This window comes from Microtus ochrogaster, chromosome 21 (genome assembly GCF_000317375.1).
Source record: "Microtus ochrogaster isolate Prairie Vole_2 chromosome 21, MicOch1.0, whole genome shotgun sequence".
Taxonomy (NCBI): domain Eukaryota; kingdom Metazoa; phylum Chordata; class Mammalia; order Rodentia; family Cricetidae; genus Microtus; species Microtus ochrogaster.
The window spans coordinates 3,173,649-3,181,484 of record NC_022022.1 but is presented as its reverse complement, the minus strand read 5'-3'; positions in this window follow the sequence as shown (position 1 = coordinate 3,181,484).

The window sequence follows — 7,836 nt, the reverse complement described above, 5'->3', positions numbered from 1 at the left end:
AACACAATACTTTAATCAAGAGCAGAAATATACGTGTGTGTGTATAGTATTACAAAATTGACCTTAAATTTGTGTCAATAATTTCAATACCAATGCAAATCTCTATAGCACATTCCCCTTTAAAGGTAAACAAACATTTATAAACAATATTTGGGAATATGTGTGTAGTTGCAGGGAGCTGGACAGGATCGCCATTACAAGATGGCTCCGACATCCTGTCTTGTTGGAAATAAATAACTTCATATTTGGCTATGCCTTTGGGAGCTGCGTGTTCCCCGCTTCCCGCATGTGCGGTGGATAAGGGTCCTTGGGCCTATCCTGATGCAGTCTGGTGTCAGTTGATAGTGGCAACCAATCACAGGGCGACCCGTGTGCCTACTCCCTATATAAGCAGGTGCTTTAGTGCTCTCAGGCCCCTCGCTTCCTGCTCTCCCTCAACCGAGAGACACTCCAATTAAAGCGTGATCTGAGAAGAATCCTCGTGTGGTGGTCGTTCTTTCTCGCTGGTCGAGAAGGTCGCCGCATGTAGTTCTCTCTAAACTGCTTCCTGCTGTTTATTGGGTGAAGTAATTTTTTGAGGGGTGTTCAAGGTCACCTTTCAGGGGGTCTTGGTCCATTGAACCACAATAGTCTGGAAGGATCCCACAGGTCTTCATCTTCTGTGGAATGGTGTGGGAGAATTGTCTGTAATCTGTCAATCATATTTTAAATAAATGCTGATTGGCTAGGCAGGAAGTATAGGCGGGAAAACCAGACAGGAAGTAGAAATGATGTAATGAGAACAGGAGAATCCTGGGAAAGAGGGAGTTGATTCCTCCCACTCCTGCCCAGACCACCAAAGCAGCAAGATGTGATCTGCCCCACTGAAAAAGGTACTGAGCCACATGGCTAACATAAATCAGAAAAATGGGTTAATCAAGTTGTGAGAGTTAGCCAGTGAAAGGCTAGAGCTAATGGGTCAATCAGTTTATAATTTATGGAGACCTATGTGTGATTTTCTTTGGGGCTAAACAGTTGTGGGGTACTGGGCGGGACAAAAACCCCAACAACAAGCAGGCCCCTGTTCGTGTTACAGTGGAAACAAAAGAAGAACCTCTTTTCCAAAGCAACATATACTTAGACTCATATTCTGAAGTCAAGACACCTTTAAAGTATATATGTTTGTTACTTAGTTCCTTCACAGTCAAAATATTCAAAGAAAACACAATAATATGCATTATCCAGACTCTGTGTATATTCCATCTTTATGTGGCTTATTTATTTTTACTCTATTGCTTCTTAATATTTATTTTATTATCTTTACTCCTTTAATCTATTACTGTCTGTCCTCTTTTGTATTACATTTGCTGTTTTTTTCTCTCTCCCAAGCCTATGTACGATTTTTAAATACACTGTGGCTCATTTAGAGTTCTGTTGTGTCTGAATCTGTCTTATTGTGTAGTGTAATTCTTTTCTGTCCAGGGGAGCTTCTCAAAATGCTAAGCACTTCTAAGGCTGCTTTGCCTTTTGGCTCCAGTCAATCCAACAATGGAGGGTGAAGGTCTGTTTAGCATGAGCCATACTCACAGCCCCATTTTCAGGCACATAGTAGGTATATTTGCCATTAAGCAAGTTGTAGCAATCTGCTCATAAACCCCATTTAAATGCTCAGCCTCCTGAAAGAGTCAAAGTTCATGCTAGCAGCACAGCCCATGGCTGGGAAGCCACCATTTCAAATCATGCTGCTATTTTTCTACTACTGCTGAACCAGAAAGACCTCTCCTAAAGCAGCTGCAACATGCTTCCAGCAAGCAAAGCCCATTTGGGGGAAAATGTGGCTAAACTTTGTTTTTCAGTGTTTAGAATTCCTTTCCAAGCCCTCCCAGGTTTTAGGTGGATTTAGCTAGCACACATTGGAGCACCAATTTGTTGTAGAAGGCTGCTTGTTCATTTCCTGGCTGCCCATACTCCCAAAATAACCACACAAAAACTGTATTAATTGGGGCTGGAGAGATGGCTCAGCGGTTAAGAGCACTGGCGGTTCTTCCAGGGGACCTGGGTTCATTTCTCAGCACCCACATGGCAGCTTACAACTGCTGGTAACTCTACCTCCAGGGGGTCTGACACCCTCACAAAATACCAATGCACAGACAGTAAAAATATATAAATCATTAAAAAAACTGTATTAATTAAATTACTGCTTGGTCTATTAGCTCTAACTTCTTATTGGCAGCTTTTACATCTTAATTTAACCCATTTCTCGTATTCTGAATTTATCAGGGGTGACTAGGAAGACATAGGTTGTAGTTGTATGGATTCCCTGTGGTGGGTGAGGCACTCTGGGGCCTTGGAGGGCTGCTATTCTAACTGCCTTGTCAGCTCAGTTGTTTTCCTCAGAGAGGATGGAGCTGTCAGTCTGATAAGAATGGCAGTGTTTAACATGGCCATGATTTGGCCTGAGTCAGTTATGGATCCTCCTTTTGTTGTAAGAAGTCCACACTCCTTCTAGATGGTGGCGTTGGATAGCAAGATATGAAAGGTATATTTGGAATCTGTGTAAACATTTAAGGATTGCCCTTGTGTTAATTGGAAGGCATGGGTAAGAGCTATTAGTTCAGCCTGCTGGTTGGTGATGTGGGTAGGGAGTGCCCATGCTTCAACCACCCCAGTATCTGACACTATAGCATAGCCTCCATTATGGGTCCCCTCATGTAAAAAGGAGCTGCCATCTGTGTACCAGGCATAGGTGACCTGAGGCAATGTGTCCTCCTGAGTGTCTGAGGGGTGGGGCAGTAGTCCCTCTAAGGTTTCTTTTTTTTTTATTTGGTTTTTCGAGACAGGGTTTCTCTGTGGTTTTGGAGCCTGTCCTGGAACTAGCTCTTGTAGACCAGGCTGGTCTCGAACTCACAGAGATCCGCCTGCCTCTGCCTCCCAAGTGCTGGGATTAAAGGCGTGCGCCACCACCGCCCGGCTCCCTCTAAGGTTTCTATGCAGGAATGAGATGGAGAATAGTCAGTATTAGGTTGAGGGAGAAGATTTGAGATATTGAGGGGTGGGCAAGATTGGAAAGTGAGCGTGGCACCTTCCACTAGTGCCACTTGGAGGGAAAGAACTCAGGAAGGAGGTAAGGTTTGCAAGCCTATATAGGTTAAGAGATGGGACAGGTGGGAGAATATGGTGGCCTGTGACTCAAAGGTTAGTTTCTTTGATTCATGAATGAGAAACTCAACAGCTGTTAAAGCATGTATGCAGGGTGCCCAGCCCTGAGTGGTCAGATCTAGCTTCTTTGACAGGTGTGCTACAGGTGCAAAGGAAAGTCCTAACTGATGTCCTAGGACCCCAAGGACATATCCTTCCTTTTCTGTTACATAGAGGGACAAGGAGAGAGTTAGGTTTGGGAGCTGGAACTGGATAAGGGCCTGTTGGAGCCTCTGAAAGGGCTTAGTAATGGGACAGGGGGAGGGGTCCATGTGGAGAACCTAGAACTACCTCCTATAAGGGGCTAGCAAGGAGAGAAAAAGAGGGGATCCAGTAGTGTATAAGGTTCTTCTGTTTATGTGTTACTTTCATTGGTTAATAAGGAAACTGCTTTGGGCCCTTAATAGGGCAGACCTTAGGTAGGCGGAGAAGGCAGAACTGAATTCTGGGAGGAAGAAAACAGAGTCAGAGAGAAGCCATGGATCCTCTGCTGAGACGATACTGGTTAGAATCTTGCTGGTAGGCCATGACCTCGTGGTGATATGCAGATTAATAGAAATGGCTTAAACTAATATTTAAGAGTTAGCCAATAAGAAACTAGAGCTACTGGGCCATGCAGTGATTTAATTAATACAATTTTTGTGTGGTTATTTTGGGGCTAAGCTAGCTGGGCAGCCAGGATGAACAAGCAGGCCCTCATCCTCCTTACAACAATCCAGAATTTTAAGAAGCTAGCTATTCCTAGAAATGATAAGATCTCCTCCTTGGTAGAGAGGACAGCAAGAGATGATTATGTACTTTCTGTCCAAGGTAATAGCTTTGTGGGTTGGGGTAATGGTTAGACCCAAGTAAGTGATCTGAGGGGTGGACAGTTGGACCTTGGAAGGTGAGACTCTCTATCTCCAGCTGGACAAGAAATTTAGAAGAGCAGAGGTGCTAGTCTGGTTAATTTGTAACAATGGACTGCAAAGCAGAATATCATCTACATACTGTATGAGTTTAGACTTAGGGAGAGACAGTGAGAGTAGATCAGGAGCTAAAGCTGACCAAATAGGTGCTGTCTGTCCCTGAATCCCTGGGGTAGGACGGTCCAAGTGAGCTGTGTGGAGAGGCGAGTGTCAGTACCAGTCCAGGTAAAAGCGAAGATATTTGAGACTGAGAGCCGAAAGGGATAGAGGAAGCATCCTTGAGATCTAGAACTGAGAAGTGGGAGGTTACTGAAGGGATAAGAAGTGAGTAAAGGTCAGATACCACAGGATATAGGGGGACCACTGTAGAGTTAAGGAGCTGGAGGTCTTGAACCACGTGGTAGGTTTCATTAGCTTAAATTGCAAGTATAAGAGTGTTCAAAGGAGAAGAAGTGGGGCAAAGTAGCTTTTTTCTTAGAAGGTCAGAGATGATAAGTTTAAGTCCGCTAAGGCTCTGGAGTAAAAGCGAGTTTTGAGCTTGGGTAACATACCTGGTAGGATCCTGTAATTGGATGGTGATAGGGGAATGGTGTCTAGCAACAGAGGGGTTTTGGGTGTCCCAGACTTGGGGGTCCACCTGAGAGGCTGGCAAAGGAAATGACACGTTGGAGCTGGTAGGGTGGGAGGCTACGAGGAGGAGGAGAGGAGCTGCTGGCGAGCCTGGGGTCAAGTGAATGGAAGGAGCAAAGGAAATAGAAACTCCCACTTTAGCTAAAAAAAAATCTCTTCCCATAAGAGGTACAGGGCAGGTTGGCATGACCAAAGATGACCGAGGGAGAGGAATACCCCTGAAAATGCAATTGAGTGGTGGGGGTGGGGTCTGATGGAGTAGGTAAGGCTGCCCCCTACCCCAACAATACAGAAACAAGAAGAAGATGTGGGTCACAAAACTCCCTCAGTACCAAGTATCCAGTGTCCAGGATAAAGGAGATGGACCACCCTGATACCATCATGTATACCCATGGCTCCCTGTTAGAGATGAGAGTGGACATGTCAAGGGATCCTCAGGCATCCTTAGTTGACCATGGCCAGACCTAGAGGGTCGGTTGGAGAGTGGTCTGTGTTTGATGTTCCCATGCCATGAAGTGCAATCACCCAATGTGAGGATTGGGACAAGTCCAGGCCCAGTGACCATTTTGACCACATTTGAAGCAGGGACCCAGTAGTCCTCAAGCTCCAGGAGGCAAGGGACACTAAGGAGTTGCCGAGGCCATTTGGATGGCCTTGGTCAGCATTTGGTATTTTTGTTTATGGGCTTTCTCATATTTTCTACGGTACAACTTAAAAGTCAGCATTAATATTTCTGTCTGTGGGGTCAGGGACCGTCTCTTCAAACACTTAAGCTTGCTCTAATGTTGGGGAAGCACTGGGAAAGGAAACGGGTCATAAGGAGCTGTCTGCTGTCTGGACTTTGACGATCTAGGTTAGTATATTGTTATAGGGCCTTTGTGAAGGAATCTAGGAATTGAGATAGATTTTCTTGTCTGTCCTGAATGGTGCCCTAAAGATTATTGGCTTGAGAGAAGCCTTATGGAGACCTGCCAGGAGGCAGGTTGTAAACTGACCCCTAGCTAGATCAGGGTTTCAATTGGGTCTTGATTGGGGACTGCCTCAGCCCCAGAGGAACGGGCTATAGCAGTTTGGTGAAGTTCATCTGCATGTATTCTGGCCTGTTCCCAAACTCACCTGTACTCCTCAGAACGTGGTTGCTAGTTAGGATATATATATATATATATATATATATACACACACACACAATATATATACATTTTATATATAATGAAAGGTGATAGTATAAGATTAAGTAATATATTGAAATTATTTTTATGAAAGAGGTAGAATTAGACATACAAGAACCCAGTTTGTTTTCCATCTGAGAGTTCTACCAGTGAGAAAGGGATGCGTGCCTTAGCAAGTCCATTCACTCCTGTTACCTCTTGAAAGGGAGAACTGTGGCCAGATTGGTTTGGTCAGGGTGGGGTCCCTTAGTGGCACAAGAACGCATGACAGGCAGAGTGAAAGTGGGTGCTAGAATTGGATGGTTGGAGCAGCCCAGTACCAAAGAGGAGGAAGGAGCCAGAAGAGCCAAAGGAAGAGTTGTTGGAGAGAAGAGAGGGGCTGGAGAAGCTGAAGGAGCAGTTGTCTGCTGAGGTTGGAAAGGTGGGGGTTTGTTTGCGGGGTTCAGAATAGTAGTGGGCAGTTCCTCTGGCACAGCTGGGAACAGGTGAACGGTGAACAGGAGGCAAGGAGGTGGGGTTGGAACTAAGACAGACAAAGGCTTGAATGGAAGGGAAGTCTTCCCATCTGCCCATTCACTGACAGAACTAGAAAGTTCCTGTACAATGTCAGGATCTAACGAGCTGTTGGGTGGCCGCTTTGTTATCTAAGGGATGCTTGGGCCATTTCTTAGAGCAAAGGTGAATAAGCGTAGGAGTCTTTAAGTAGGGCATAAAACTTAGAGGTTTGAGGGTTTTTAAAAGACATCCCAGGGGAGATGTCGGGCTTATCTGGCTAGAAGACTTATTCCCCATGACTGAGTCAGAGAAAAACAAACGAGATTCAATGGCTTTCTTAATCTCAGGCATACTGGAGTTTAGGTGAGCACCAAGTTAAATGACTCTGGCTGCTCCAAGTCCCGTCAGACAGAGAGCAGGGGCTGGGGCTGAGAAGCCCGAGGGACAAGAAGCAAGGGACAAGGTTGGAGATAAAAACAAGGCCTCAGTCCTTAGTTGTGGGGAATTGCTGGAGATGATTGTCAGCAAAAGGAGTCTGCCATTGCCTTGAAGTCCGTGGTTGGGGTCACTCCCATTTCCAAGAACACCAGAAGGGTGCTGGAATATAACTGTTACTCCCATGGGTTCAGGAAAGTGCTTACACCAACTAGAAAGGTACACACTTACCAACTGAAGTAGCCAGTATTGTACAAAGTGATCCAGTGGCCTGGCAGATAGGTGATTTGGTCCATGGTTCCGGCCCCGTGGGGAGGGGCAGGAGAGCCTAGTAAGTGTCAGCACCAATGACATTACTGTGCGTGAGAATGGACCACAACATATACAAGGTAACACACTTTAAAAGTTTTATTAATAAAGAGAAAGGAAAGAGGTGGGTGTACAGGCCTGTTCGAAAGAAGCGTGGAGAGAGAGAGAACATGTGGCAAGCATGCCTGCTTTTTAAAGGTGTCCAGTGCAAGCATACAGGGGCTTATGAAGCCAAGCCACACATGGATAGATGGCATGGCCATGCTCTGCGTCAGTGTAGATTATGTAGGGCTTAGGACCCTAGGGTGACGTGACAATTTGCCTGAGTGCTGATGGTGTATGCGCAGCTGTGGGACCCTGGAAATGCTAGCACCTGGCACGATTAAACATTTTGCCTGAATACTGACAGCTGTGGGAGCCTGGACATGGTGGAAATGAGAACAAAAGATGGAGCCACCATGCCCTTTGAGATGTCCATATAGAATATATTTCTCTGAAAACATGTATTTCTGTGTTTGGGTATATGCATGTGTGGTGGTTTGAAAGAAAATGGTAGATATTGCTTGGTCATTCAGGCCAACCAGAACCAAAATAACCACACAGACTATATTAATTAAAACACTGCTTGGCCTATTAGTGCTCCTCCTTCTTCTTCTTCTTCTTCTTCTTCTTCTTCTTCTTCTTCTTCTTCTTCTTCTTCTTCTTCTTCTTCT